Raw genomic sequence first — 5,585 nt, 5'->3', positions numbered from 1 at the left:
CTTGGGGGCAACAGTTTTTCCACTTAATGCTCTGGAAAAGGAGCACGGGATATTATTCAAAGCTGAGCTGCAAGGGTTGATTGTAGCTTCCCAGCAGAAACTGTTTCTAAAACATTCAGAGTTTCGGGAGAGCAAACGGATTTTAGCTTCCCTTCCGATAGACTGATAAAGATGGGGCTCACATCTAGAGTAGTTTTGCATAATGATTAGCTTCCTCTTGGCAACGACAGGGTGCTGCTTATCTCAAAACAACCCTAAGTCTGAACCCGGGAGATGCACTCACTTTGCCTCTTGGTTCAAGCTGTTTTTACTCATTGCTAGTGGGCAACCATTTAAAACAAAGCAATACTCTCATACAGAAGACATCACAAAGGCAGGGTAAGATACAGTTACACGGGCATATATCTAATGAGCATATTAAAAAGTGAGGGTTTCTCCAGAGGCTCTTTATGTGCTACATTTTTCTCACAGCCTTTCTGATATTATTATTATTTCATTACCCCACCTCATGCAATTAGATAGCTTTGTTTACCACCAACCAGTTCAAAAGAGGCTCCCTCAAATTATTCCATCATTTGCAGCATTGTTGCATCCTGTCCATGCGCAAGATTGCCTCATAGTGGAGGCAAATGTGAAACCTTACTTTGTGAAGATTAGATGCATTCATGACAGATAGGGCCACACAGCAGCTATTGAAATGTTAACTAAATTGAATCTCCATATTGAGAGTCAGTTTACCTTTGAATACCAGATGCTGGTATCTTCAAGTAGCATCTGGCTGCCCATGTCAGACAGAGAATTTGATTAGATAGACTTTGATCCAGAAAGGCGATGTTTCAGTTCTTGTAATATCTTAAGACACTTTTACTCAGACAAACTTAGTTTTGGATTTTTATTTATTCTAACATGCCATCGCAATATCAACGAGCAGAGCGAGATTCCAGGGGTTCCAGGCAAGGCACAGCAGAGGCTCGTGTCTTGAAGAAATATGGGTTATTAACACATATTTACACCTGAAAGTCTACAGTAAGAAGGGGCACAGAAGAGTGTCTCTCGTTGCCCCTCTCTTAGCTTCAGCAAGCTTAGGTCTAAAGCAGCAGTCAGTCATGGCTCTTGGTGCAGCCTCCTCTAGCATGGAGGTCTGGCCTGACCAGCAGCTCATGAAGGCCTGCCCTTTGTTATCCTTCTTCCTCTCAGTACATCCTTAGATTTTCAAGAAGTACAAATTTTCCTCTGACATCACGCCCCCCCATCACCTTGGCAACCTCCCTTTAATGGCACTCCGTTGTTTATTATTGGCTCTGTACTTAAGCTAGCTGATCAGTTTGCATAGGCTAACCCAGGAATTCCTCTGCAGCTTGTATTTTCCCTTCAATATCCCAGTTATTATTTAGATTCTGACATTCATTAATTTCTTTGGTTGGGGGTGTTGTTTCCCTGCCCCACATGTTCATAACATGATATTAATACAGTTGTTTATATTATAATGTTGCAGGTGTTGACTGTTATGATGTGGTTGTAAAATACCTAGAAACACAGACAACCAAAATGGAAAGGGGCCTCACTATGTAAACCACAAAATGTCAAAGCAGGCAAGTGGTTCTCTGACTGACATCACCTGCCTGTTCTTCACCCCTGAATTCAAAGATTCAGGGGTGAGTTGGCGCCAGTTCCTACCACCTCCCTTAGCTGTTCCGTTGATTGTTGTGTGTCTGGTTCAGACGGACATTCTACAATTTGTAACTACTGAGCAAGAGAACATTTTACTTCTTCTGGTGGGAAAAAGTGACAGGTAGTGATTTCAATCTGCCGGTCTCTCCAGTAATGCTATGTGTCAGTTTTTGCTATCTTGGATCAGAAGGGAGATCATGGGTCCAGGTGTGAGATCCTGACAGGTATTCATTCCAGACTTTCAGTCTGACTCAAATGCATCTTGTCATTTTGCAGTCTATCGCAGCCTGAAAACCTTTACTGGTCTAGGTGGGAGATGCCTACAGGTAGCAATTTCTGACAGCCACCCTATCCAAATCTGCTGCTTGTCTGTTTCCCTGGCTGGAGACTCCACTGCCTAGTTTTCATACGGGGAAATATTTTTCTCCCTCCAAACAATGTCATGCGGAACTTGAACCCCAGGTAAAAAAGCTAGAAATATCAGAAAAAGACATGAGCATTGTTCTTTTTTTTATTTTTTGCATAGATGCAACTTTCAAAGAAACATTGCTCTGTGTAGTACCATGTCTGCCTGAGGACTTCCCTGCCTCTGATAAGCGCACTGGCAAGTCTTATGTCTGGGAAACCCATCCTTTTAAGCAAGCCCACTTTTGCACATATTCCCAAAACAATTTTGTTCTGAAAGTTATAGCATTTCTGCCCACAACAGCTGCCCCCTCCATTTGGTTTGTTGCTTTAGGACCAAACCAGATGTTTTGATGCAAACTTGCCTGGAGAAACCAATGGCAGTCTGGCACAGAAGAACTCCAAACCAGCATCACGTATTGCACACATTGCAAAGCATCTGCTTTCCTACCACACAGATTGTGGTACTGGCATATGCTCTACTCAAGGCACAATTGTCTTTAAAAAATTCACATGCACTTAGAATGAGTGAATGTGACCCCTGGAAAACAGGCCCTTAGTGAGAGCATGTCTGCAGTGAACACGCACAATATCGTAGAAATTGACGCATATAAAAATAGAGGTGGTATTATCAGAGGACACATGCTTTGAATATTCTCTGGAAAGTTTGGTTTCTTAATGATTTTCACACATAGCCTTTGGGGGAGAGAGAGAGAAAGAAATGAAGCTGTGCACTGCTTACAGCGAATGAAAAATAAGTGTGATGCACCTTTTGCAGATGAAAATATGGATGTGCTTTTTTATTTTTATTATTATTATTATTATTATTATTATTATTATTATTATTATTATTATTATTATTATTATTTGTTTGTACCCTGCCTTTTTCTCTGATGGGACTCAAGGCAGCTTATGGATCAAAACAATAATGGCTAAAAGCATAGAAAAAGAAAAACAATATTTAAAAAACAATTAAACATTAATAGGATTAGAACAATATACATACAGGCAACTCCCAATTTATGCAGGGGTTACGTTCCATGGCACCACACATTTAAGTGAAATCGCGTACATTTGTAACACCATTGGAAAAGCCTGCAAAGACCTCGTTCCACCCCTGCCCCGTTCCACCCCTTTTGTGATGTTTTTCGGGTCACTTAAGGGTCACACACATATTGAACGCACATAAATAGGGAGCTGACTGTAAATAAAATCTGTTTTAAACATGCAAATGGTTAAAATAAAAACAGCACCAGCCCTTTCATTAAAGCAGTCAGTTCGCAAGAGCTTGAAGGTCTTCATCCGCCAGCGAAAAGACAAGGAGGGAGCCAACCTAGCTTCTTCAGGGAGATAATATCCCTTATCTAATACAAATGACACTACTCAAGCCTGCTGTCCCCCTGGCACTTTGCTGAAAACTCTATCCTGTTATTTTGCTATACTGTATTAATGTACTCTGCAATAGTAGCTTGTCCTCCACTGGTTTAGAAATTTAGGCTGCATCCTACATGGCAACTTGAATGTTCACACGTCTGAAATTGCATGCATGTGCTTTAGAAGCAAGAAGAAACTTATATTTTTATGATGCAAACTGCCCTGTGATCTTTGGATGAAGGGTGGAATGATGATGATGATGATGATGATGATGATGATGATGCTTTCCCCCACCCTATTCCTCAGAAATATATCTATGTAGTTTAGACCTGGAGTACAAGCTTGAATCCTTAAGAAAGTCAAAAGTAGAAATGTACACGATCAAAATTTTAACAAGTCATTTAAAAGAAAACAAAAACGGACAGGTAGCAAAAAGAGGGTCTATCCCGGGTGAACGGGGACAACTGGAGGATATTATCTATCTACCTATCTATAGCATTTATTTCCTACTTTTCCTCCAAGGAGCTCAATATAGCTTTCATGGAACACTTCCTCCCAATTTTATTCTCGCCACAACCCTGTGAGGTAAGTTAGGCTGGGAGACTGTGACATGGTCACCCAGTGAGTCCCATGACTAAGCGGGGATTTGAACCCTGGTCTCCCAGTTCCTAGTCCAACACTAACCACTAGACCTGGAAATGAGCCAAACAGTGCTTTAAGACAGGAACTTAATTTGCTAATGGGTTGTTGAGATACTGCAACCAGGTCATTGAAAACAGGGGCTTGGTTTTTTGTTTGTTCTGGTAAATCTAGATTAAATGGCTCTGGCATTTTGAAGCTGACATTGTGTGGCCTCTACAGACCACCTGCATGCATCATGTGGAGCCTCTCGCCCCACAATAAACACCCACCTAGAAGCACGCAAAGACTGAATGTGTGACTCATAAAGAATTTCCCTTGTTCCAATTCCACAGAGTTGTTCTGAATAAATTGACTTATTTTAAAGAGTCGCTATAAATATGTGGTGGCATTTTTCTTAAGGAAACAAAATATTCCCTCAGGTGTTTTGTGTGCGGTGAATAAGTAGCCGCTTTATTATTTCTTAACATAAATAAGCTGTTATGTAGCTTAGTGTGTTTGTCTCCACTGTTAACATAAATAGCCCAACCGCTCCGAGAATGTATAATCTTTGCCTTCTCCTATTTCCAAAAGGCCCAACAATATTTTGCCATTTCCTGGTGGAAACACATTTCCAGAACTTAGGCTAACTAGAAATGTTGACCAAAGACACACCAGGCTGTACAAACGTATCCCAGTCTGTCAAGGAGATTTATCTGAACAATTCAGACACCAAGCGACCGCCAGCTGAGACACTGATTGGCACATAGAGTGATGACTTCTGGCCAATCCCCTCCAAGACAGTCAAAACTGAGTTCTCTTCTTTTCATTATTGTGCTGTAGTTGTCTTTTTACTTATTGAACCTTGGGCTGGACCTAGTCGTTGGCAGGTATTTTCCCCAGAGGTGGCACAAATTTCCTCACACAGGCATTATCTGACAGTGTTAAGGTTCCCCCCCTGCAGAGCCCGTGATGGAAAGGCTATCAGACAAGCAGGCAAAACAGTTGCACTTGCCACAGCGTTTCCCTTCTAGAGGGAAAAGGAACAGTCAATCTCAAAACGCTGATCTGACTGACACTATCCAACTATTTTTGCAAAGTGTGCTCAGAAGTTCAGACAGGGAATAGTGTTGATTGACTAAAGCTGAGGAAAGGCTAAATGTCAGCCTTTCAAGGCTAAATTTGTGGCAGCTCTCTAACAGACGGGAGTGACGTTTGGAACGGAGACTGACAAAAGAATTGAAGGTGGTAAAAAAAATGAGGACTGCTTATATTTAAAGGTGAATCCCTAGATTAATTTTGTTTTGAATATTTTTATTGCTCTTGTATAAAATCAGGATACAGTTAATGCACACAAAAAAGGAACCTAAGCTTGTTTCTCAGGTAACTGACAATAAATCTATTGAATTACTTAACTCTGGATGAAATCCCAAACCAAATAAATGATTTCCAATTGTCCTTGAATCTCTTAGTATTGACAGTCTCCTCTTGCCCATGCTATATTAATTAGTTGGATG

At 41.0% G+C, this 5,585-nt stretch overlaps 1 protein-coding gene across 6 annotated transcripts in view; it reads left to right on the top strand.

The window, feature by feature from the left end:
* The window catches only part of RALYL (RALY RNA binding protein like), a 263,198-nt gene that overhangs the window by 149,239 nt on the left and 108,374 nt on the right, over positions 1-5,585 (top strand). The window lies entirely within an intron of this gene.

The sequence above is a fragment of the Podarcis liolepis genome (assembly GCF_965112155.1).
Source record: "Podarcis liolepis genome assembly, chromosome: 8".
NCBI classification, from domain to species: domain Eukaryota; kingdom Metazoa; phylum Chordata; class Lepidosauria; order Squamata; family Lacertidae; genus Podarcis; species Podarcis liolepis.
The sequence above is the reverse complement of the archived record's forward strand: the minus strand, read 5'-3'. Positions and strand labels throughout refer to the sequence as shown.